This window comes from Xyrauchen texanus, chromosome 9, assembly GCF_025860055.1.
Source record: "Xyrauchen texanus isolate HMW12.3.18 chromosome 9, RBS_HiC_50CHRs, whole genome shotgun sequence".
Taxonomy (NCBI): Eukaryota; Metazoa; Chordata; class Actinopteri; order Cypriniformes; family Catostomidae; genus Xyrauchen; species Xyrauchen texanus.
Genome location: NC_068284.1, coordinates 1,350,848 through 1,378,313, shown reverse-complemented (window position 1 = coordinate 1,378,313; position 27,466 = coordinate 1,350,848). Strand labels below are relative to the sequence as shown.

Here is a 27,466-nt window from a genome sequence, read left to right as displayed (position 1 = left end):
ACTCTCTGCAGAATGCCCTAAACACCTACCAGGCAGACCATGGGCCACTGGAGATGAAGGAAAGAGCTGTGCAAGTTAGACCAAATAATTTTGAATGTGTAGAAATTACATTTGTGCTGATAAAATGACATGCCTGTCTTTCAAAAACTGGTAAGGTTTAGGACACAAGAACAAAGTCACACTATGTATGCAATCATATTAGGAAATTATGTTTATTAATGTATACGTGAATGATATGAGGCAGACTGCAGGTTGATGAATCAAACTGTCATCTTCTGGGGTCCCGTTCTGTTAGACCTGACCAAAAAGTGAGGAAAAAATAAGACCAAGGCCTTTTTTGTTGCACAAAGAAACCAGATATTGATAACTTCACAATGTCAGTTTTTATTGCAATTATTAGACAGAAGACCACTGACCCAATACAAACCTATGTAAATATAATATTATTATGTGACATGACATTTTGTTTTTATTTTGTCATTACAGTCGTGCTCGCTATCTGGCCTACAGATGTTTTGTTTCCTGGTGCTGGGGATACTTGGGAAAGCACAACAGGGTTGTCATACCGTCTTGTGTTGTGCACCGTATTCACCAGGAGTACCCGGATGAAGATGGGGAGTACACAGGCTTTAGGCCTCCCATTAAATGCAGAAAATCTGTATATTGTACTTGTTTTGGAAATGTGCTATGTACACAATTATTCAATACACTTTCAATAAATTTCATTTTAACTATCAACCAGTTTGAGTAATTACATGTTTATATGCGTCACAACTTACTGTCAAATCTGGACTATCATGTCTATATACATTGTGCAACAAGTCGATAATGTAATTTTTGTGACAGATCTAATGTACTGTATATATTACCCGAATAACAGAAATTGAGTAAGGGCAAGAATAGTACTGTGGAAATGGTAACTTATATGTTGGCAGAAAACAGAAAGGGATTGTGGACTTAGATGGGTGTTGTTAGAGCTGTTCCCTCACAACCTGGACAGCTGAACCTGGACACATGGCTAGCAATTGCGTCGGATTTCCCAGGACGTTCATACTGTGAACACAGGAATCCAGGAACAGCCACTGTTTTCATATCAGCCACAAAGGGTGCAGGGTCCTGGATGACCTCGTTAAAGAGGATGTCCGTCAGTTCAGTCACATATTCTAAAACACAGGTGAGAGCACATAGCATACAGTTTGAGTCATTCATATGGTATCAACTGTTGACAAACTGTTAACAAAGTAACATGTATTTGATAGTATGGAGATATCAAAAGACAATTGAGAATTAACTTACCAGTAGAATATTTGGTCTTCACCATGGACACCACATGTTCCCCTCTCTTGGCCTTGGGAAATTTAACTTTGAACTGCAGTTCTCCTGCTGCAGTCCTCGCTTGAGTACGGCCAGCATTTTCGTTGAAATGCAATGCAGCCAGGTAAAGTCTGAAATTAGGATTTGTATGGGATTACTCCAACATAATGATGCCATTAAAAGTACATGTTACTTTACAATATTGACAACATGATTACTATACAATTTACCTGCAAAGCATCCCCAAGTATGAGAAGACCACGTTTTTTGGTGCGAACCGCAGAATCACACTGTGGAAACCCTCCAAGGCAGATGTTTGATAGAGAGGGCTCAGCTTTTTCACATCACCAAGAACACGCTTGTTCATTAGCACCTTCTCCAGCTTGTGGATGGCCTTTGTTGCTAGAAGAGGACAGAGAATAACCAATACATAAAAGATGAGTGCATAACAGCTGAGAGTATACTACAGGATTAGCATAATTTCTATTGAATAGTGGCGTACCGGGCTTCAGCCATTTGTTTTTGTCAGTGGAAGGAGGGTGGAGGCACTTGGGGAAGAGTGGATTTTCATGGACATGCACATTCTGGACGTGGTTGAGAAGAGATGTCCATTTTGCCACGGTTTCCTCTCCATTTGATGAACCGGATGCTGACCAGTAGAGGTGATTTTTTTTTATGCTCTTCTGCCACAATTTGACCTTGTTGCAGTCTTTCTCCTTGGACATGGCATCCACCTTCTTGGTGAGTGCTGAGAACAGTTTAAAAAGATGGAATACATTTGTTCTACAGTGGGTGTTGCACAGGATTAGCTGTGCTACAAATAATCAAACTACATTTTCAAAATTATCCTACCTTTACATAAATGCCATACATCATAAAAGTGGTCAATGTCTGGTTTCTGTTCCCAGACAAACTTTTGAACCTGGGTGTGTCGGTCTGTCACAAGGGAAGCTACTTTGACACCAGATTTTTCAAGACATTCCAGGCTCCGGATAAGCCCTTCCTTTTCCATACGGACACTGCTTCCCACTTCATTGCTCTGTGGATCATAGACATAACATTTCTTTAAATACAGATTTCTAAAGTCTGAAATTTAATTAATTTCTCAAAACGTCCCTAGAGTTTCCCTGGCAAATACTGCCTACTTAGTTTTTATAATCTATTTACCTGTACAAGCTGGATATCAACAATTTTGTTTGTGCTGAGATCCATCATGGAGTATGAGCCATATTTTGCACAATGGCCTGGACTGTCAGCTCTCATATCACCACCGAGAGACACAGTTTCTCTCTGTTTTAGTCCCTCAAGCAGGTCGCTCTGGTGCGATCTCCACTTATGTAGCACAGAAGGCAGAATGTAGTTGTGCACATGATTTCGGTGTGCCATTCTGCTGAAGGTTCTCACATGCATTGCATTGAGCACCTGTAAAGTAAAATCAGAAATAGCATGTTCTACATCCCACTGTAGCGCTGTGCAGTGCACTGGCCTTATAAACTTTTTAAAAATAAAGGTCACTATTTTTTTTACAAACCTTGTTAGTCTGGATGAAAGAAGAGCCAGTGTAGTAGATGGCGGCTGATAGGTGCAGATTCCCTGCTGGAGAGCTGCCCAGAAGTGGTTGACTCTTCCACTCTCTGGTGAATGAACAACTCTGGTGGAGGCCCTTCTGGGTCACAGAAAGGAATGTTCCTTTTACAAATGTGATCACCTTGCAGACTCTTGAGCAGGTGGGGCAGATTTTAAAAAGCTCAAGCAGGCACTCCTCATATACCAAGTATTTCACCATGTCCTGTGGTGGCTTGGTTGGTGCTCTATTGACAAAGGAAACCACAAAAAAAAAAAGACTTGTTACAAATTGTATTATTTCTAATTTCTCAACTGCATAGTAAAATTACACGACAATCACATCAGCATAGATTAAAATTATGTTGAGGAAGAGATTGTTCATATTATGTTCATATTATGTTCAACTAACAAAGATCTACAAGAAAAAGTTAACTTACTGTTCACTGGTGGTGTCAACCAATTCAGACATGCTGGGGAGGTAAGAGGAGTCATCAGGATCTGCCATTTTGAAACTGTTTACAGATTCCTGAAAAGAGGGAAACTCCAAGAGAGAGCGCTTTGGTGGTCTATCAGGTGATACTGCTTTCCACTTAAGTGGAGTTGAAGAGCAAAGCGGAAGAAGCATGGCTGTGGTGTTTCCAACAGCAACACTCTTTGTGGCCACAGTAGCTTGAGAACCTGAAAAATATAAGGATAGTAATAAGAGTTATGTATAGTTTATATTTGTATTTTGTAAGAGAGATTGGAGCTATGTAAAAAGAACAAATTTTTAAAAAAACATTTCTGTACTTGCAAGATTTCATACAAGGACGCATGACATTCATCAGAATGTTACTGGAAGTAAACATTTTAACGATAATCGTACTGTTTGTGTTCATTGGTGTGAGATAGTGGTCCAACAAATCACAAAACTAATGAAGTTAAAACATTATTAAAGCAAGTAATCAGTAAAAAAATAAACAAATACATTAATTACAAGCATAGATAAATACAATATAGTCTATCGAAGTTAAAAATAAAGTAAGTTATTTCAGGTACAAAAATGTAAATATATTCAATTCGGAGTTCGCGCGCTCTCTGAAACGCGCATCTCTCTCTGTGTGTGTGCGGCAGTGAGCAAACAAAGCGCGCGAGCCGCGAGAACGGAATTAAATTATCCTTTTCCTCTTTTATCGATGAAATGGTTTAAAATCTATTGAATGTGAAAACAAGCAAGACAAAACACGTGCAGATTTCAAAAAGACAAATTAGGCACTTGACCTCTTAACATACGGTAACTTACCTGTACTCTTTATGTTGGCTAGTGTTCTTTTAGACAGTTGTGTGGCCACAGTCCTTTTCCCCACAAAGTGATCTGTCTGACATCCAACTTCTCGAGTGACTTTATGCATAAAAGACTCGGTCTCTTTTGTGGTCGGAAGGGACTGCTTTGTGAACAGATAATAGTTTAAATTACTTGGCTAAGGAATCATATTGATCATATAAATAAACAAACAAAATCACGTTAGAGGGTTGCAGAATTTAGTAGTTACTGTGGACTACCTACTATAATTGTAACATAAGCACACAAGGCAGCTTACCGTCATTGGTGGGCACGCACTGCCGATGATGGCTCCAGTTGTCGGCGCGATGGGAGGATGAGGGCCAAGGCGGGAGATAGTCGGTTCGGCCCCATTCACCAGTAACAGCGGATTATCAGTGAATCCCAGTTGTCTCCGACGAAAGTTTATAAAACTATCCCTTGTAAAATGATCACTACAGAGGCGGGTTTTGGTGGTGATCCTCAGCTCTCCATCAAGGTGGCTCTTCACAAAATTAATCCACCTCTTCTTGATGTGATCGTTTTTAGGAAATTTAAATAAGGACACCGATCTGTTTCGTACATGATCGCATCCAGGTAGTACGCATTTCTGTGCCGAAGGCATAGCTAACTAGCAAACTGTAGGCTGTAGTAACTAATAATAGTACTGACAGTAACTCGCGATTGAGCGCCAAACTGATGCGAATGTGCTCTATTTATATTGTTAGGGAGCGGCCAGCCTCAGGGGCTCCAGTGCGTCAAGTAGGGGCGTGTCCAGGAGCTCAGGGGCTCCAGTGCGTCATTGAGCCCCCGTTTTAGCCCCGCCCAAAAAATCCGGAAAATAGCAATGGTGAAAAACTGTTTAACGGTCTAACTCCACAATTCAGTCCTTCACAGTATAAAAAATGCAAAAGCATTAACATGAGATTTTCTCCCACTTTGTTGCTTTCGCTGCTCCACCTGCTATAATGTGAGGTCCGTGTGGTCAGGCTATGCCTTTTGTGTCAATTAAAAGCTCTTTTCGTCCCTGGGTGGGCTTGAACCACCAACCTTTCGGTTAACAGCCGAATGCGCTAACCGATTACGCCAAAGCTGGGGAACAATAGTCTGTTTGGGGGGGGGGAAGAAGAGGAAGGAGGGGGGAGAAGAGAAAAGAAAGAAAAAATGAGAGAAAGAAAGAGAAGAAAAGATCAAAAGCCCCCCCTGCAACTTTTATTCATTTTTCATCTATCTCTTATTAATTTTCTTATCAGTCATATATCACTGAAAAAAACGGCTTTGTATTGAAATGACAGACAAGAAGGACATTGGTTCGAGTCCAACCTCCGACATAAATGAAACTTTGAAATTACAACTGATATTCTACATAGATATTGGTGATAAGTTCATTGTTTGACATCTGTTTAGTTTGATAATGATTCTGTTAAGTTAAATGCAAGCTAAAGCATTTCTTTATATATGATTACTGTTAAAAATGCTGGTAGTGAAATAAGTAAATCACTCATCACCCAGGTTCATTTATGGGTGGTTTGATGATGATATTTAACTGGAAATTATATTATATTATCTAAATAGCGCGGCTAATATTCAAACAATTATACGAGAATAAAACGAGTCCCGCCTCTGCACTGTTCAATGATGAAACCGCGAATCGTGATTGGTCGCAGCACTCCTCACAAAGATGAAGCCGGAGATTGCTATTGGCTCAGCAGTCCTCACAAAGATGAAGCCGGAGATCGCCATTGGCTCAGAAGTCTCCACAAAGATGAAGCCGGAGATCGCTATTGGCTCAGCAGTCCCCACAAAGATGAAGCCGGAGATTGCTATTGGCTCAGCAGTCCTCACAAAGATGAAGCCGGAGATCGCTATTGGCTCAGCAGTCCTCACAAAGATGAAGCCGGAGATCGCTATTGGCTCAGCAGTCCCCACAAAGATGAAGCTGGAGATCGTCATTGGCTCATAAAATTGGAAATAACGTGCCCTGATTGGATGCGGTTACACAGACGATCCTGTTGCGGGTAGCGCCACAGAGACACATGAGGTACCACCTTCAAGATTACGCTGTGGCAGTCAATGGCATGTGTGTCATACTTGATGGGTTTGAAAGGAGGCAGATTGTTTAGTGGGGATTGTTAAACACATTAACAGCAGCACTGCGCTTATTTTTAGAGATAGTACTTTGGAAGCAGATAGCTGGAGACCTGTTACCTGTTCTGAATTTCTGGACAAGTTCCCAGAAATGTTGCCGTTCTCTCTAGTCAGTGAGTGTTTGCATGGCAGGGAGGATACATTTGCACTAGTACCACATACCTGTGGTGATAGCTAAACGTTAAACCCAACGTGGAGCTCAAGCCCCATGACACTGTGATTAAAAGTCTCATGCTCTACCACCATTTCTCTCTCGGCATATATGCCATTTTTTGGTATATCTTCAAAGTACATGCCTGAAATTAATCCTCCCAATTCACAGGTGTCTGACAATAGGATCTTCCAAAGAAAGGTTCGGTTTAAGAAGAGGGCTGTGCAGAGTGTTTCTTTTATTTGTTTTTCAGTCATTTGTCTTTGCACACTTCTGTACACTGTGTGATGAAACATTTGAGGATTTGACAAGTCAGTCCTGTAATTAGTCAACCAAAATGTCAGAACATTGGTATGTGTAAAGAAATGCAAATGCTTTGGAATGAGATTTTATTCCACTTTGCTTGTTTCACTACTCCACCTGCAATAAGGGGTTGTCCCAATGCTCAGGCTATGCCTTTTGTGGCATTTAAAATCTATCTTCATCCTGGGTAGGCTTGAAACAGCAGACTATCGGTTAATAGCCAAATGCACTACTTAATTGCACCAAAGAGACAGGTGAATAGTCACCTTCTGGGTTATGATGTGGCAATCAACAGCATGTTGTGCCTCATATGTGAAAAGGGTTTGAAAGGAGACGTGAAGAGACCTATTGGTTAATGGGGATTGTTAAATGCAGCAGCACTGCTGTGTAGGGTCCTCATTCAATTCTTCCTCAAATCCCTCATCCTGCTCTTCTACATTTACTTCCTCCAGCAGCTGGTCTGTGTTCTCAGAGTCAGCATCCATTGCCTGAAATGGTTGCCCTGTCTGACTAAGTAGATAGTCCACTCCAATTAGCTCTCCTAAAATAAAAACAGAATGCAGATTAGTAAACAAATAGCCCTTTCATTATCAGGAAACCCATTTCTGTACAAAACCTTGTGCTGTATAATGTACTAATATTGTCACAATACCAAAATTTGAGTAGTCGGTACCAGTACCAGTAAAATTTCACGATTCTCGAAACCAATTTCAATACTACAGAAAAACAAAATTAATTTGCTAATGAACACAATCATTTGAACTATTTAAAAAGTTAAATATTAATGCAAATAAATAAATGAAAACAAGGTCACTGAGCCTTTGCAAATATTGCTTTAAAAAAACAAGTAAACAGCAGTCAGTAATACAATGAACAAAGAAACACATTATAAGACACCTAGTTTCACAATATATAACTGTTGATGTTTATTAAAGCTACTAAAATTACCAAGCCATGAGCAGTAAACAATTTCGTCTTTACCTTGTCAATATTGCTGTTTGTTTGATTATTATGAATGACACAATAAAGAGTGTCTGCTTTATTAGCTGCATGCACACTGCAAGACCTAATGCACACAGGTTAGAATTTTTGTCCCATATATACTTTTGACATCACTACAATGGACTGTGAGAGTCTTACCAGTGTACTGTGCAGGAGGTTGGAAGGTGGGCACAAGCTTCTCACCAAAAACCTTCAGGCTGTTAGTATTGATGGACTGCACTACCTTGCCTGCATAGGTAAGAAGAGAGGAGGGTTTGGTGGCAAGGGATGCTGCTGCCCTGTCCTGGTTCCACCTGTTCAGGCCTTCCAGGAGATACAACTGAAAATTCAGTGTGTTAGCACTGGTTCCTGTAAAGAAGTGAAAAATGGAAAACATGAAATTGGGATAAGAATATTTCATGAAGTGATATTATATTCTATTGCATACTATACTGCAATAAGAATAAGCCACAAACCTGGAATGAACCTGTTCAGGTGGCAGTGGAAAGACTCAAGGGAGGTTGAGCCTCTAGCACACCTGTACTTGGTGAGAACTATCCCTCCCTTGGTGGTGGTGGTCCCTGTCTCAGTGTAGAGAGACACACCTGGCACATCCTGGATACACTTCACATGCTTCACCTGCACACGCCAGATGTGCTCTATCCTCTCTGTGTCCAGCAGAGGAAAACCCATCAGATCTCTCCCCTTCTCCCCCTTCAGCTCCTGCAGAAGCTTGTCAATGTGGCGGGTCGTGGACTCTACTCCACGGGTCCGCCGCCGACAATAGAGAGCCAGCTCCTTTTTGGTAATGCGCTGGTTCACCAGGTCATCGGTGATGACAGGCACCCCTTCCTCCTGCAGGTGCTCTCTCTTTGCTTGGCGCAACAATGCAACATCACGTGGGTCCCACTCAAATATGCATGCAGAGAGCCTTGCCATGAAAGCTGGGTAGAGAGGATGGGCATCGGTGGTGCACCCCACTGCCAGCCGACGCATGAAGTGCCAGATGTCCAGTCTGATAACGAGGTCAGGCCAGTCTCCAAACCTGGCCTGTAGCTTGCTCTGCCCCTTCTCTACGCAGCAGCCAGAATCCACGTACAGCAGCACTGGTGGAGCCACACCCGCCTGGCTGTACCTGTTGGTCAGGCCGGAGACCATGGCGTCTAGACCAGACACTGATAAGTATTTGCCCCGTCTCATTTCCAAGAGACGTCAGCCACTGTGCTGTCCCCCTGGCTGTGCCCGCCAGCTTTCTTGTGATCTGAAATCAAAAGCAATATACATGAAAAATAAGAATAATGCATAGCACAAATGATTCAAAAATATTTTAGAACAAGAAAACTTTTTTTACAAAAGTTTAAAGGCCAGTTATAATGTCAACGAACTACCTGCTTTGTTGAGTCCATTTTTAAAATGGTCCCAAATGTGGAGGTAATGCTGGCCTTGATGTGGTCTATACGGCTGATAATGTCCCTCCCGTAAACCGACAGGAGCCACTTGCTGGTCGGGACGTCGATGGGCTCTTGAGGCTTCTGGCACACAACAGGTAAGAGGCCAGGGTGGTTGATAAAAGCCACACATTCCTCCATATAGTGTGCCAAGTGATCAAGCCACTCCTCCCCATGGTTCTCCCTCAGCTGCTTTACTAGCCTGGTGGGGCTGTTGCCCAGCGTCCTCTCCCTCAGCATGCGTATGACACGAATGTCACATGCATACCTTTGAGTACAATAGGAGATTTGCTTCAATTATTATTCCATGCTAAATAAAAAACACTTTCATTATATTATGAATTTACTTTATATTACACATTTCTGCATATACACTTGTGAAATGAGATGATTAACCATGCCATATTAATGACAGGTGTTATAACTATCATGATTATAAACTGATTTCAAAATTCTGTATGGTGTGTGTAGATTGATAACTCACTTCTGGGTCAAGATCAGACGGAACAGTCTCCTATGGGGCAAGTCGATCTGGTCCAGGACAGTCTGGCTGGTAGACAGGTAATTCAGGCAACAAACAGTACACCTGAGAGTCTCTGTTACCATAAGATAATATCTGTCGATGTCCAGGACCTTCCGTGCCCTCTTGTGGATGCCGTAGCCAGTGAGCTGCTTCCCACATGCAGGACAGAACACTCTAAACTTCCACAAGTGGTAGGGCATCCATACCAAAAGCCTGTGGTTGAAAAAGCGGTCTGGTGATGGAGCCTGGTGGTAGATGAGGGAAGGGACTGGTGGCTCATACCAGAGCTTCAAGTCTGGCTGAAGTCTGGCCTCATGAAAGAGCACAGACGAAATCCACCTCTGATCCTGTGAGGGGATTGTCTTCCTCATTTCAGTGGGCAGCCAAAATTGATCTGGCTCAGGTGCAGGAACAGGGCTGGGTGCATGTGCGGGAGCAGGGTTGGGTGCATGTGCGGGAGCAGGGCTGGGTGCATGAGCAGGGCTGGGTGCATGTGTAAGAGTAGGGCCAGGCACAGAAGAGGCAACATGCTCCTGATTCTAATGCAATGAAAGATTAGAGATGTAATAAACCATTGCATTTTTATTTCTCAAGTTTGCATTTATACTACACACACAGGTACTTACAGATAGTCGGGCACTCACAGAGGCCGTAAGAGCGGGGCTGGCTTCAGGAGAAGGATTGTGACTACCAGGCTGTAAGGACACATATTGTACAATATTAACATAAACATAATGATGATGATGATAAAACATGTTAAGGTCTTTTTAAATTACCTGAACCCGCCTTGGTACATTTAGGTTGGGTTTGGCAGCAGTACTAAGTGACACTCCAAACCGTGGCTTTGTAAACTAACAGTGAGGGATAACAGAACAGATTGGCATTCATGTAAAATCATACATATGTTGGAAAGTTGAAGATATAAATATTCATGAACCTATTGAAGATAGAAATCCCCAAACTGTGATGAATTACACATCTCTGCTGATGCCAAAGGGACCAATACACAAATAATCACCCTGCCAACCACTAAAGGACTGCAGGGGTAGGTAACCTACTCAAATTAAAATAATGTTACCATTGATACATTAATTGCAGGCCGTCTTATGATCGGGGTAGAGGTAGAGGCCTGGACAGAGGCCTGGACGGAGGTAGAGACCGGTACAGGGGCAGGACTGGAGGCAGTTGAAGCACTCGTGGGCTGGTAAATGAATAAACAAGAGTGCGAAAAACATGCTTTGTTTATATCGGTTTCAGTCACGTGACTTTTTATGTGCATCTGACATCTTTATGACCATCAGCAGAGAAAGTGATGGTAGTGAATACAAAAATATCCAAAAAGTGATACGAATTAAAAATGTCTATTGATCCATACCAAGTCCATGAAAATACTTGTGCACATCTAAAGTAAGAAAAGACATTGCAAAATGTAACATTCATGGCCATTTATATATATTTCAATAAATATAATATCAGTAATAACTTGGCCTGTTATTTCTGATATTATAAAAAATAAATATGTCCATTTCAATCATTTTTGTTCCTTGCTGTATTTATATGTATTATGAGGTCATAAATAAAATCTATCCTTCATAATCTGAGTATGCGTCTAGTTTGAAGCTTTATAAATAGAAATAAAAATGTTAACCACTATTGCAGCATCCCACAGCAAATTTACATCACATGAAGCAGATAATTACCTGAATGTCTGAAATGTATACCTTAGGAGGATGGAATCCACAAATGCATTTCTGAGGTGCACCAAAAAGCGCTGCCTGGCCACGGACCTGCATTGGACATTTATCTATCTGTAACAAAAAAAGACCTCTAGGTTATGTTACATGGCTTTATGCATGTTTTCTTATTACATTTTGTCAATACATACCTTCTGAAAGTGGTCAAACCATTTCTTCTGACGGGGGGCAGGTCTGTTGCCAGCATCAGAGGGCCAAACCCCTGTGCTGGCAAACCGCCGAAGACAGGACATCCACTCATCATCCCCCATGGCTTTGTGTGACTTTGGCTTAGACATGTCTAGAACATTTGAAACTTGTTTAGTATTTATTGTTAAACATACTGATTACATTAAATTATTAAGAACATAAAACAGTGTAGCCCATGGACTGAAAACTAATTATTACTGTTTGTGCTATAGTCCTATAATTAATTATAGGACCAATTATAATGGTCGCAGCACCCCTCACAAAGATGAAGCCGGAGATCGTGATTGGTCGCAGCTCTCCTCACAAAGATGAAGCCGGAGATCGCCATTGGCTCAGAAAATTGGAAATAACGTGCCCTGATTGGATGCGGTTGCACAGACGATCCTGTTGCGGGTAGCGCCACAGAGACACATGAGGTACCACCTTCAAGATTACGCTGTGGCAGTCAATGGCATGTGTGTCATACTTGATGGGTTTGAAAGGAGGCAGATTGGTTAGTGACCCTGAGATTAAGAGTCTCATGCTCTACTGACTGAGCTAGCCGGGCCTACATTTTCTGCTTCTGTGTGATGTAATTTATTTGCAAATACTCAAAGTACATGCTTGAAATGAAACATCCCATTTTACAATGGAACTTCCAAAGAAATGTTGGGTTTAAGACTAGGACCAGGCTAAGATTTACTTTTATTTGTTTCTCTGGCATTTGTCTTTCCACACTTCTGTACACTGTGTAATGAAACATTTGAGGATTTGACAAGTCAGTCCTGTAAATGGTCAACCAAAATGTCAGAACATTGGTATAAAAAATGCAAAAGCATTAACATGAGATTTTCTTCCACTTTGTTGCTTTCGCTGCTCAACCTGCTATAATGTGAGGTCCATGTGCTCAGGCTATGCCTTTTGTGGCAATTAAAAGCTCTTTTCATCCCTGGGTGGGCTTGAACCACCAACCTTTCGGTTAACAGCCGAACGCGCTAACCGATTGCGCCAAAGCTGGGGAACAATAGCCTGTTTGGGGGGGGGGAAAGGGAAAAAGAAGAGGAAGGAGGGGGGAGAAGAGAAAAGAAAGAAAAAACGAGAGAAAGAAAGAGAAGAAAAGATCAAAAGCCCCCCCTGCAACTTTTATTCATTTTTCATCTATCTGTTATTAATTTTCTTATATATCAGTCATATATCACTGAAAAAAACGGCTTTGTATTGAAATGACAGACAAGAAGGACATTGGTTCGAGTCCCACCTCCGACATAAATGAAACTTTGAAATTACAACTGATATTCTACATAGATATAGATGATAAGATAATTGTTTGACATCTGTTTAGTTTGATAATGATTCTGTTCAATTAAATGCAAGCTAAAGCATTTCTTTATATATGATTACTGTTAAAAATGCTGGTAGTGAAATAAGTAAATCACTCATCACCCAGGTTCATTTATGGGTTGTTTGATGATGATATTTAACTGGAAATTATATTATATTATCTAAATAGCGCGGCTAATATTCAAACAATTATACGAGAATAAAACAAGTCCCGCCTCCGCACTGTTCAATGATGAAACCGCGAATCGTGATTGGTCGCAGCACTCCTCACAAAGATGAAGCCGAAGATCGCTATTGGCTCAGCAGTCCTCACAAAGATGAAGCCGGAGATCGCCATTTGCTCAGAAGTCCCCACAAAGATGAAGCCAGAGATCGCTATTTGCTCAGCAGTCCCCACAAAGATGAAGCCGGAGATCGTCATTGGCTCAGCAGTCCCCACAAAGATGAAGCCGGAGATTGTCATTGGCTCATAAAATTGGAAATAACGTGCCCTGATTGGATGCGGTTGCACAGACGATCCTGTTGTGGGTAGCGCCACAGAGACACATGAGGTACCACCTTCAAGATTACGCTGTGGCAGTCAATGGCATGTGTGTCATACTTGATGGGTTTGAAAGGAGGCAGATTGGTTAGTGGGGATTGTTAAACACATTAACAGCAGCACTGCACTTATTTTTAGAGATAGTACTTTGGAAGCAGATAGCTGGAGACCTGTTACCTGTTCTGAATTTCTGGACAAGTTCCCAGAAATGTTGCCGTTCTCTCTAGTCAGTGAGTGTTTGCATGGCAGGGAGGATACATTTGCACTAGTACCACATACCTGTGGCGATAGCTAAACGTTAAACCCAACGTGGAGCTCAAACCCCATGACACTGTGATTAAAAGTCTCATGCTCTACCACTGTTTCTCTCTCGGCATATATGCCATTTTTTGGTATATCTTCAAAGTACATGCCTGAAATGAATCCTCCCAATTCACAGGTGTCTGACAATAGGATCTTCCAAAGAAAGGTTCGGTTTAAGAAGAGGGCTGTGCAGAGTGTTTCTTTTATTTGTTTTTCAGTCATTTGTCTTTGCACACTTCTGTACACTGTGTGATGATACAAGCTTCCTGCACAGGTTCTGTTCGGACGCTCTTGCTTACTGCTCCGCGCTTTGCTCTATCGCTTTTATATTTTCATATTTTATCTCCTTTTATCAACTAATCTGAACTAATTTTAACTTAAACAAATCAGCACAGTGCTCAAAAGCTTGGACTACAAAAAGCCTCCCACTGAAAGTTTATTCCAGGGAAGGGAAAACACAACTGCCTACTTTCAAAAGGATAAGAGAAAATGCCTCTTCTGGAATCTACTTGCTGCACTAACTGCCACAGACTTTTACAAAGGATTGCAGTTCTTGAAACAAAGTTATTTACAGGACCACCATACCAGACGGAACACACAACAGAGCTTCGTCATGGACGCCCTTAGCATACAGCCGGTGAGTCCCATGAATCTAGTGCTCCTCGACAGGCCATACTGAGTGTAGAGAAACAAGCCGATCGACTTACAAATCGATGGCAAAAACAGGGAGCGAGACCAAAAGGCACTCGAGACATCAGATTGTCACGAGCATCTCATATTGCCGCAGTAGCATCCTCTACCCCAGATACGGCTCTGACAAGGATTGCAAACACTGGTTTCCTACTACCGCCTATACATCTTGAGAACAGATTTGAAGTATTAATGAATGAGGAATCCCCAAACGTGATGAATGTGATCGAACACAGACTGAATCAGCCAGTAGCTAACACTGATGTCAACTGGCGCTCAAGGTCGAGCAGACAGCGGCATTCAGCTCAGAGTGCAGCCGGGCCCAGGACTCTGATAATGGGTGACTCCATAATCAGAAACATTAGCAGCAGGGATACAACTACATGCTGCCTTCCACAAGCAACAACAGGGAACTTCAGAACATTCTGATGAAACATAAGACTGCAAATCGACTCATCATTCATGTGGGGAAGAATGATATTCATAAAGAGCAGTCAGAACTCCTTAGAAGGATTTCAATGAACTTTTTGAAACACTTAAAAGACTGAAAGTTCAAACATTCATCAGTGGACCACTTCCAGCAAGAGGAACAAACAGGTTTTCACTGTTGCTTGGGCTTAATACATAGCTACAAAAAACCTGCAATATAAAAGGAGTGAACTTCATTGACAACTTCAATCTTTTCTGGAGTCAGAGGCAACTGTTTCGACAGGATGGCCGCCACCCAAACAAACTTGGTTCAAGAGTGCTAAAGGACAATGTCTACTTCTCCCTCAATCATCCTTCTGCAGTGTGTGCCAATCCACTCAATCTGAATGGCACACACACCTGGACACAGTATGAATGACCACAGGACTTCACTTCAGCACCTGAATGGACATGCAGTTGACAAATCACACAAGGACAATGATAACACCACTCAGCCACAACAATTTCTGCTCATGGACACAATCTCATCTGAGCCTTGCCCACAAAGTTCACCACAGACGGACTGTGACATATTAGAACTGCTCCAAGATTCAGCACCCAAGGACGACTTTCTGGAAAACACCCAGGGAAACCAGAACAGCATATTACAGCCTCCAATAACACCAGAGCAACAGCCCCTCTCACCAGACACGTTATCCCTCTCTCCAGCATCTCCACATCTGTGCTTCTCAGAGAAAATGGAAGAACTGGTGTATGCTGGAACCAAACTATCCCACTCTTTTGCTGCAAGCCCCCAGATATCAAGCAAAAAACATCAGGCCCCTCAAGCACCTGCAGGCCCAGCTCGCCCTCCCCCTCCTCCTGTGAGAGCTCTTCGACCTCTGCCACAACGCCAGGGCTCACACCCTCCTCCATCTGCTCGAGGTGAACCAAAAACAACTGATACCAGCTCTCAGTGATATGTGTTGGGTCCCAGCTATGATAACAGTAACTTTCTCAAATGTTTACAAAACAAGCGGGAACCCAGTGTGCCTGTATCTTTCTCTATTGCTGTTCGATTACATCATAGAAAGTCTAAGGCCTTCAAAAGCCGTACAGCAAACCCATCTAATCTGGTGCCTATTACACGCCAAACTAAGATTGCTGTGGGGACAAAAACTGTTAAGTTAGTACTTTTAAACATCTGCTCACTTAAAAATAAATCACTTCTAGTCAGTGACTTAATAAGCACATACAACCTGGAATTTATGTTTCTAAATTAAACTTGGCTAGAAGACAGCTGTAGTGCAACAGTCCTTAATGAAACATCCCCTCCTAACTTTAATTTTTTGAGTGTCTGCAGAGAAGGTAGGAGAGGTGGGGGTTTAGCTGCTCTCTTTAAATATGTCTATCAATGTAAGCAAATATCATTTGGGAATTACCCGTCTTTCGAATATCTGGGTAGTGTGTTAAAAGGTGCTCCACGCATTTTACTTATCATTATTTACAGGCCTCCAAAATACTCTCCAGCCTTCGCTGAGGACTTTACAGAACTGTTATAAACAATTACCTCAGAGTTTGACTGTTTTGCCATTGCTGGAGACTTTAACATTCACATATATAATGCAGAAACCAATATGACAAAAGAAATCAAAACAGTTTTAAAACCTTTTGATCTGACTCAGCATGTACATGGACCCACACACAATCATGGACACACTCTAGATTTACTTATCAGTAAGGGTCTAAACATTTCATCGATTGTTATTAAGGATGTAGCACTGTCTGATCATTTCTGTATTTTCTTTGTTATATTGATCTCTCCTGCCATTGAAGCTAGATCTGTGTCTGTCAAGAAGAGATGCTTAAATGAGAACACTAGTGTACTATTTATGAAGGCTATATCTTTAACACCAAGTATATCTGCTGACTCTGTTGATTTTCTCCTTGATTCTTTTAACTCAAAAGTTAAAAGTGTAATTGATGATATTGCTCCTGTGAAAGTCAGGAAGAAGAGTGGCAGACAAAAAGCACCTTGGAGAAACTCAACAGCAGTGCAAAATATGAAAAGACAATGCAGAAAAGCAGAGCGCATGTGATTGAAGACAAAACTTGTAGTCCATTATAACATCTACAAAGACAGCATCCATGCTTTTAATATGGAACTAGGCAAAGCTAGACAGACTTTCTTCTCGAATATTATAAACAGCAACTTAAACAACACACGCACTCTTTTTGCAACTGTAGAGAGACTGACAAACCCCCCAAGCCAGATTCCCAGTGAAATGCTCTCAGACAGCAAGTGCAGTGAGTTTGCTTCTTTCTTCTCTGAAAAAATCAATAATATCAGAAAGGTGATCAGCACATCCTTGAGTTGTGCTGGGGTCAGACAAATCAAACCACAACCTGAGAAAGTAGTTACTATGTCAGATTTCAAAGAAATTGATTTCTTTGGAAGAAACCGTACAGCACCTTAAAACATCAACCTGCGCCCTTGATGCACTTCCCACATCTTTTTTTCAAAAGTGTGTTCAACTGTTTAGAAGCAGATCTCCTAGAAGTGATAAACCCCTCACTTCTCTCTGGGAGTTTGTCAAGCCCCTCTTGAAAAAGAACAATCTGGATAAGACCATATTAAGCAACTATAGACCGATCTCAAATCTTCCTTCAATCAGCTGAACAAATTCTTGAACTCAAATGGATACTTTGACAATTTTCAATCTGGTTTCTGATCGCATCACAGCACAGAGACAGCGCTCATAAAGATAATAAACGATATTCGCTTAAATACTGATACAGGCAAATTATCAGTACTGGTACTACTCGACCTCAGTGCTGCATTTGACACTGTCGATCACAACATACTTCTTGACAGGCTGGAAAACTGGGTGGGGCTTTCTGGGATGGTCCTAAAATGGTTCAGGTCATACTTAGAAGGGAGAGGTTATTATGTGACTATAGGAGACAATAAGTCTGAGTGGACGTTCATGACATGCGGAGTCCCTCAAGGCTCAATTCTTGCGCCACTCCTGTTCAACCTGTATATGCTCCCAATGAGCCAAATAATGAGAAAGAACCAAATTGCTTACCGCAGCTATGCAGACGACACACAGATCTACTTAGCCCTATCACCTAACGATTACAGCCCCATTGACTCCCTGTGCCAATGCATTGATGAAGTTAACAGTTGGATGTGCCAAAACTTTCTTCAGTTAAACAAAGACAAAACTGAAGTCATTGCGTTTGGAAACAAAGATGAAGTTCTCAAGGTGAATGCATACCTTGAGGCTAGGGGTCAAACAACTAAAAATCAAGTCAGGAATCTTGGTGTGTCTCTAGAGTCAGACCTTAGTTTCAGTAGTCATGTCAAACCAATAACTAAATCAGCATACTATCATCTGAAAAATATTGCAAGAATTAGATGCTTTGTTTCCAGTCAAAACCTAGAGAAACTTGTGCATGCTTTCATCACCAGCAGGGTGGATTATTGTAATGGACTCCTCACTGGCCTTCCCAAAAAGACCGCAAGACATATCACACCAGTCCTCAGGTCTTTACACTGGCTCCCAGTTACATTTAGGATTGATTTTAAAGTATTATTACTGCTATATAAATCACTCAATGGGCTAGGACCTCAATATATTGCAGATATGCTCACTGAATATAAACCCAACAGATCACTCAGATCATTAGGATCACATCAGCTAGAAATACCAAAGGTTCACTCTAAGCAAGGAGAGTCTGCTTTTAGCTATTATGCCAGCCGCAGCTGGAACCAGCTTCCAGAAGAGATCAGATGTGCTCCTACAGTAGTCACATTCAAATCTAGACTCAAAACACATCTGTTTAGCTGTGCATTTACTGAATGAGCACTGTGCCACTGTGTGTCCGACTGTTTGTACTGTATTTTATTTTATTTTATTCTAAACTGTTTCAATTATTCTTATTTTTTTTATTCTTATTTTAATCTCTTCTATGTAAAGCACTTTGAATTACCATTGTGTATGAAATGTGCTATATAAATAAACTTGCCTTGCCTTTATGAAACATTTGAGGATTTGACAAGTCAGTCCTGTAATTAGTCAACCAAAATGTCAGAACATTGGTATGTGTAAAGAAATGCAAATGCTTTGGACTGAGATTTTATTCCACTTTGCTTGTTTCACTACTCCACCTGCAATAAGGGGTTGTCCCAATGCTCAGGCTACGCCTTTTGTGGCATTTAAAATCTATCTTCATCCTGGGTAGGCTTGAAACAGCAGACTATCGGTTAATAGCCAAATGCACTACTTAATTGCGCCAAAGAGACAGGTGAATAGTCACCTTCTGGGTTATGATGTGGCAATCAACAGCATGTTGTGCCTCATATGTGAAAAGGGTTTGAAAGGAGACTTGAAGAGACCTATTGGTTAATGGGGATTGTTAAACACAGAAGCAGCAGCACTGTGCTTGAGTTTTGTGATATTGCTTTGGAAGCAGATAGATTGTTATTTATTCACCATTCTCTCTAGACAGAGAGTGTTTTAATGGCTGGGAGAACACATCTTGCACATACCTGTGACAATAGCTAATAGTGACGCCCAACATGGGGCTCGAACCCACGACCCTGAGATTATGAGTCTCATGCTCTACCGACTGCACCAAGGCCATCGCGTGTCCTTTGATGTAGAGCTCATAAAAAACTACCAGAAATCGTCAGAGACGTGGGTTCGCATCCAGCTCTGGACTATAAACCTATATATGAAATTATCAGTTGGAAAAATCATTATGTGATTTAAATAATGTGATTTTAATCTGATTATGTTTTGTGCCTCACGGTACACAATTCAGAATTATCTTTTTATTGTTTGTGTTGCTATTAAAACGATTATAAATGATCAATAATGACAAATAATGATACATGGAATGGTGTAACAATTCTTCTGTTGTGTCATAAATATTGGAAAATGTTGTTTTTTATCAGTACTACTCAATTGATGTATGATATCAATTGTGTAATTTGATATATCAATAATACTGGAGAATGCTATTTTTAATCTGTACTGTAATATGTGCTTTTATGTTTTAATATGTCTAAGAGCAAATTCATGTGATTCTTGATTTTATTGTACAAGTTTATTAAAAATTATTTCTTAAATATTATTATGATTGGATAAAAACTGTAAGCATATTGCAAATGTAAGTAATCTTTTTAACAATAGTGTGAGTGCAAAGGTATATAATAATAATATACTAATAAATGTAGCTATAGTGCAAATATATCTTAATAATATTAAACACTTAGGAGATACCAACCAGTAAGAGACAAAAAGAAAATAATGTTTTTATAGGTTGTATATATTTACAGCAAATGCATAAAATCCTAATATATAATTAGGTATTACTTATATAATCAACAGCATTAAATAAATGTTACAATATATAAATAATAATAAAAAACTGTGCAAATTAGTAATCGTCACCATTAAAATACTTGCTATTCAACTGTAAGTGTATTGTAAATAAAAGTGCACAAATACAAACAAACCTGTTTATTTGAATTAAAATGTGTAGTAGAAGATTTCAAATAAGAATAATAAAATTAAAATATACAACTCTAATTATTACAATAAGTAATAACAATTAAGTGAGGACAAATGTATAAAGTATTAGCAATAATAATAATTTACAGTTTTTGCTATGAGTCAAAAACACTCATTTTACAAGTTATCTATTTACAGCAATGCAATTTGAAAACATAAAGCAAAAATAATATACTATTTGCATAATTAGGTATTATTTAGATAATCAACCAAATTACAAATACTATATAAAATAATAATAATACAAATTGTGCAAATATGAGTAGTCACCACCATTACAATGCTTGCTTAATGAATAATGTATGAATAATAATAATTTGAAGAATCATATAAAAATATACAACTTTAAATAAAGTGCAAATACACGTAATCTTAACAAAAATGTGAGGGAAAATGTGTAGAATAACAATAACAATAATATATACTGTATAAATATACTAATATTATGCAAGAAAAAATAATCAATCAAAAGAACTTTGATGCAGTTAATCAAGTGTTTCCCCTTCTAATCTTCAGTGTGTGCTCTCTTCTTGCCATAGCCCCGTGTCTGCAGAGCTGTCCTCCACTCTGTAAATGTGTAGCGGTCTCCTCACAGTGCCAGTTCTGTAGCGGTCTCCTCACAGTGCCAGTTTCCAAAATACTGGAGATGCGATGGTTGTTTCCTTTCGTTGTTGCACTTCTTGCAAAGGATGACTTCAGTCTTACGCACATATTTCCTTTTTAGTGATTCCTTCTGCTGCCTTTCCTGATTTTTCCTCCTATAGTAATGAGTGGTGTATGGCACAGAAGGCTGTGGCGCTGCCGGTGATGTTTCCATAATTTGTGCAACAGAGACATCAGTGGTCTCTAATTCTTTAATTGCAGACTTGTAGACCTGGGCTACACTCCCTGTCTGCTGGTAAAGATACTCCACTCCAATCAGTTCTCCTGATACACAAAGAAATACTTTGTGTTAGGCAGCAATATACCAAATGATATCCAGTTTGTGAACTGTCTGTCATTAAAGTCTTTGTGAAGACTGTACTGATTCATGACAAATTAGCAATTTACTTTAACAGAAAATATAATGAACGTACCAGTATATTTACGTGGAGTAACAAAGGACACAATCTTCTTTCCAAGAACATCCTCTGCCAGCACGTTAACACCATGACGAAGGAGGCCACTATAAGAATGGGGATCGTGCAAGCCCTCAAAGGTTGCAGCAGCTGCTCTGTCCGAATTCCACCTGGCCAATCCATCCAACAGGTATGCCTGGAAAAATGTATCGCTGGCCAGAGTGCCTGAAATTACATTGACAGAACACAATGTTCATTTAAATCCATAATTTAACTATTTTAAATGCTGTCTGTTGGACAAAACAATGCATTTTCCTGGAATGAACCGGTTCAGGTGCAAGTGAAATGATTCAAGTGATGTTGAACCTCTGGCACACCTGTATGTTGGTAAAATATGCCCTCCCTTCTGCAATGTCCCAGTCTGCCCTATAACGTTTAATTTATTGCCTGGGTCTTCACCTTGGCGCAGCAGCTCTCCTTGCAGAATCCATGACCTTTTCTGGAGACAGAGCCCGAGACCAAGGTCTCTTTTTGTTCTCCTCCACCTTTAGGGCCATAGAAGAGTCACACATATTCAGACTCCCATCAGCTCTCCTCTACCACCATATTCTGTGGTAATGTATATGAGGTCCTGTGTATTAATTAAGCAGTATGGCATGATACATTTTGAAATATATTGCATATTGTTAGGCATGACATGAAGTGTGACTTCAGCTGTGACTATATTCACAATATGGCACAGCCTCGTACTGCCAACTTTAACACTTTTAATTTTTTTAGTTCAAACAATTGTTACATATTAATATATCTTTCAGTCATCTGAGTGCTACTGTTCTTAGTCTTCTTGATAAGTGGTCAGTTTATACACGTGAAGAGTACTGAATGATTTGAGATAGTTCCCCAAGAAATGAAATTAATCTTATCATTTATTCACCCTTATGCCATCCCAGATGTGTATCTTTGTGATCTTTGTTTGTGTTCAGCAGAATAAAGAAAGTAATGAGGCATGAGGGTAAATAAATTATGATCATTTTCATTTAGCCTTTTTTTAATGTGCAATCCCTTTAATGTGATGAAAATCATCAATATATGATAATCATAATTCTAAGTATTATGACATTTGTTTGTTTTAATACGTTTGCAGTCTTGTCAAATAAACGATTTTGTCTTTAGAAAATGTAATTAACACTTTGTTAATGTCATTAACACGTTGTCAACATATAGCAGAGATACAGTACATTGCCACAACGATACAATATACAATTTAACAATATATACGCTTGAATATTTATTAGATTCAAGGTTTATACAAGGCCCCCTTAATAAAACCTAATTTTAAATTTGTATTTTCTGCCTATTATTTCATTATTTAGGCTTTAAAGGGTTAAGCTTTATGCTTTGAATAAAAGGGTTGTCGAACAAAAATAATTTTTATACTATTCATTGAAATAAGAGCATTTCTCCTCAATGTTACAAAAAATAACCGGGCTTATGTGGTTGGGCAAAGAAGATATTTATATTTTAATTTGCTTGGTGCCCTTTCTGAAACTTTAAAGTACTTTTAAATGCTTAGCGTTGGATATGCGTATGTTTACAGGTCTTACAGTAAAGTACAATACACATATACGTGCATTTATATACTGTCTAAATATATATATATATATATATATATATAAGAGAGAGAGAGAGAGAGAGAGAGAGAGAGAGAGAGAGAGAGAGAGAGAGAAACTTACCTCAACGTCGTCAAAAACAAAGGATTTGTAGTAATAATCTCGAATCAGAAGAAACACTTGTGCGCCGAACGAAATGTTTATTATAACACCCGCTCCAGCATCGCTCTTCTGCTGATTGGTCCATTCCTCTTGGCAACCAGGTAGAGACGCGCACCTCATTGGCCAATTTATCACCAAAATTCCAAGTAACGGAATGGGCCTTGATTGGTCAATTCTTGTTAGAAACAAGGTAGTGACAAGCGTCTGATTGGTTAATTCTTCGAATATTCTTGGTAGCGATGCGTGCCGTGATTGGACAATTTCTGGATGTCACTACCCTTCTGTTCCTGTTAACTAGCTGCTTCCTGAGCGTTCAAATTGATGTGGTATGCTTGAAAAGTTCTAGTTTCCTAGTAATCGTAAATAAGTAATGAAATAAAACACAAACACCACAGCGTGGAAAGAATGCTAACTCCTTCCCTTTTCAGTGCTCAGGGTCTCAAGCAAAAGTGCAACCGGTGCATTTACTTGGAAAGTAGCAAATGTGACAGCACAATAGTGGTCACAAAGTTCCAGTAAGTTCACACAGGAAAAAGTTGTCAGAAGTTGTCACAACATTTGCAGTCAATCACTGTGCGAGATTCCTTAAAACTTCTTAACATTTACAACATTTGAACGATCAGAGTACAGGGAATGTCGGAGGGCACATTGCCACTTTTCACCGCTGGGGGCAGTCTGTGTCAATTCAGTTTCCAATCTGAGCTGAAAGTTTACAACATTTGACGATGACACACTCACACTCTTGGAAAGTGTCAATGACCCTCAGGGAGAGTGTCAGAGGGCAATAGAGTTCACAACTTACCGTACGACAAGCAACAGTTTATTTGCTGTTGTTGTAGGTTTTTGCCTTAATCTGTGAAGAATCACTCTCAAATTCTTAGGTTTTGAGTCATTCTGCAGAGCAACTAACCAACTCTGGGTTTCGTTCACTTAAATACATCTCCTCAAACAAGTTGGGGCTTATCCTTTTTTAAACATGTATTATCTATCATCCTCTTCTTTGACTCTGGTCTGACCATATTAAGAAGTAACAGAACCACCTTTGGAAGAGATCAATTCTCCCAGCGGTCATGAGAGCCCCCCATGTAATGCTTTTCCTGTTTTTGCACATACCTTCAAATGTCACACATATATGGAGCACACATTCCATTACGACCACAGGCCTTCATGCACACACAGTAAACTGTATGTTTGCCTGTCAGATATAACTGTGGTACAAATCAACAATGTTTACATTGATTGTACCTGATAAAATCTCCTACATATCCCCTCTTTGTGACTTTTTAGAGTCACAGCCCTGAGTGCAGTTTCATAATTCAGCCGCTTTAGCTATGCTATCTAGTGACTCAATTAAGTCTCACCATTGCACTACCAATGACCCCATTATGCAACCGCACTCCGGTGGAGATTACAGAACCAAACATCTCTACTCAAATTGTTTTAAGAGCAGAGTAAAATATTCTGTCTCCATTTTCTTTTAATATATAAGCATGTTATAGTCCTAAATGTGCAATTGGTTCCGCTTTGATTGTGATGGTTCAGCTCTAATTGTGTTTGCCATAGTCTTGAGGAGTACATAATCAAAACATTCATCATATCATTAAAGTGTAATGTAGATGTCTTCAACCCAGATACTTTACGTATCGTAGAGGGTCACCCGTTGGGGAGAGGTTAGGCTAGCACTTTCACCCAGGGTATTTCTCATCTTTATTCATCTTCTTTGTCTTCATTGGAGGTACTTGGATCTTGACATCTTAGCAATTCCATTTGCTTAACTGTGGCTTTAATAACTAATGACCTTAATAAAGGTGTCATACAACAAAATACTAACACTCCTATTACTATTGCAATTCCCAAAAACATTCCTAATTTAGCAAACCATGCTCCCCATGCTCCTAACTTTAAATCAAACCAGTCCCACATTTGATTATCTCTTCCAGCATTTGATTTAACTTCAGTTCTTAAGCTTTTTAACTTAATCATGACTTCACTAAATGTTCCTCCTGGTGCGGTATTGTTTGGTATGAAAGTACAACACTGATCTCCAAACATAACACATACACCCCCTTGTTTTGCCAGTAACCAGTTAAGAGCCTGTCTGTTTTGCCATGTCATTCTACTTGTTTCATGTACTTGCTCTCCTAAAGCAGATAAAGCATCATCAGTGTAATTAATAAATCTCTGTTGATTATAGTAAATATAATTGATCCACTCTGTATTCTTATGTTGTGTAATCCAAATGAATATTGATTATAGCCCTGCTTTGACCTCATCTCTAGCCTTAAATTCATTAGGTATACCCCTAGGCTGACCAATTGAGTCTAAAAACACATTAGGGTCTGTTTTATATGCCCTTTTCGTTCTGTTCCTATCTTCCTTTATGAATTGTCATGCTTCCCACTGTGCCATTGCAATTTCCAGAATCAATCATACTCTAACACATATCCCTTTCCATCCTAGTGGTAAAGATGCCATAAGTTGTTCTTTTCCACAGACCCAGAAAAAATCTGCCACCACTAATGTTTTATCTTCATATAATTATATTGACGGTAATGCTATAGTTTGATTTTCACACTTTTCTTGATATATTTTTATTCCCTTTCTCAATCCTTGTGCTTGAAGTTCTGGGGCTCTTACAGGTACATCTGAGTGCCAAGCATTTGTTTTATCTAGGTTCCATGTAGTAGCACATTTTCCCATAAATTCTCCCAAATCATGAACTCCTTCAGGTTTACTATAACACTCATACTCTTGGCTATAATCTATGTCATACCATTTTGGGATTTCTACCTTTCCTTTTTTTATTTTAATGTTTTCTTTTATATCCCCATATCTACACCAATCTCCCCAATGTGGTTTATTGAAGTGATCCTTAAGAATGGAATTTCCCAGAAATGTCAAACATTCTGCCGGGCAGTATGGTCTAACATGCTTTCTTAAATGACAAAAGTTTCTATTAAAGTTGGCACACTTTTGATAGTCATGCTGATTTGGAATTACCGTTACCTTATTTAGGGGTGATTTGGATTATAGTAGGCAGTTTTCCATACCTATCTCTTTTGCTGTAAAAGTTGCCCATTCATACCTTTAATTATTTTGCGCTGTTTCCCATAACCTATCTAATTTCCTAATATTTCCATTACTGTTGATATTATTTTCAATGTTTCTACGTTGTTTTGATATCTTTTGTTTTTTTTACCTAATTCTTGATTTGTTTGTGTTATTTCTGAATTGCTACTGGGTTTGACTGAGGGCTGAAAAATCAATGATAGGGAAGTCTGGTTGACTTCCTGAGTAATAGTGTTGGCTGTGGCTTGAGCTTGAGCTTGCATTGCCAGATGCAATAGGTATATGATGATCATCACACATGTTATTGGATTCATTCCTATTGCTTTGTTGATCTTCTCTGCTTTGCTCCACTCCCTGTGTAACTCTTTCTGAACTTTTGACATTCTGTACCTTTTCCTCTTGTGTCTCTGGTCTTACCACGCTTTCTTTTGTATCGTCGGGTTCAAGTTTTTCTCCTTCTCCTTCCTTCCTTGCTTTGGGTACCCTTGTACAGTGGTTCAAATGATACCAGGTGGTACTTCCTTCCACTTGGGCTGCTGTTGGAGTAGCTGTCACCACTTTGTAAGGTCCCTCTCTCCTGGGCTCATTCCACTTTCTTCTGAATACTCTCAAATAGATTTGATCCCCTGGAACGACTGGACAAGATGTCTCAGGCTCTTTTCTCTTTTCCTGTAAATAAATAGCTTTATGTATTGCAGTTAGTTTTTCATATACGACCTCAGTTCCATTTGCAATTGCTCTAGAGGGGGTCCTTTGTACGGACCTCTGCAATATGGCACAGGCATGGGTCGACCCTTAAGCATTTCATGCGGTGTTAAATGCGCGCTTCTGTTAGTTTGCATGCGATAACTCATTAGCGCAAGAGGTAAAGCATCAATCCAGTTGAGTTTAGTACTTTCACATATTTTGTTAAGTTTGGCCTTGAGGGTACCATTTACCCTTTCCACCATCCCTTGGGATTGTGGGTGATAAACACAGCCTAACCTTTATTCTTAGTTGCTGTAATACTTGCTTTACAGTTTTTTTAATAAATGCTGACCCATTAT

General features: G+C 39.9%; 2 non-coding genes across 2 annotated transcripts; both read right to left on the bottom strand.

Moving 5' to 3' along the window:
- Positions 1 to 5,202: 5,202 nt before the first annotated feature.
- On the bottom strand, positions 5,203 to 5,273 carry trnan-guu (transfer RNA asparagine (anticodon GUU)). The gene has a single exon. It is a non-coding gene; the product is annotated as a tRNA-Asn (tRNA).
- Positions 5,274 to 12,598: 7,325 nt separating this feature from the next.
- On the bottom strand, positions 12,599 to 12,677 carry trnan-guu (transfer RNA asparagine (anticodon GUU)). Its single transcript has one exon. It is a non-coding gene; the product is annotated as a tRNA-Asn (tRNA).
- Between the last annotated feature and the right edge of the window lie 14,789 nt (positions 12,678 to 27,466).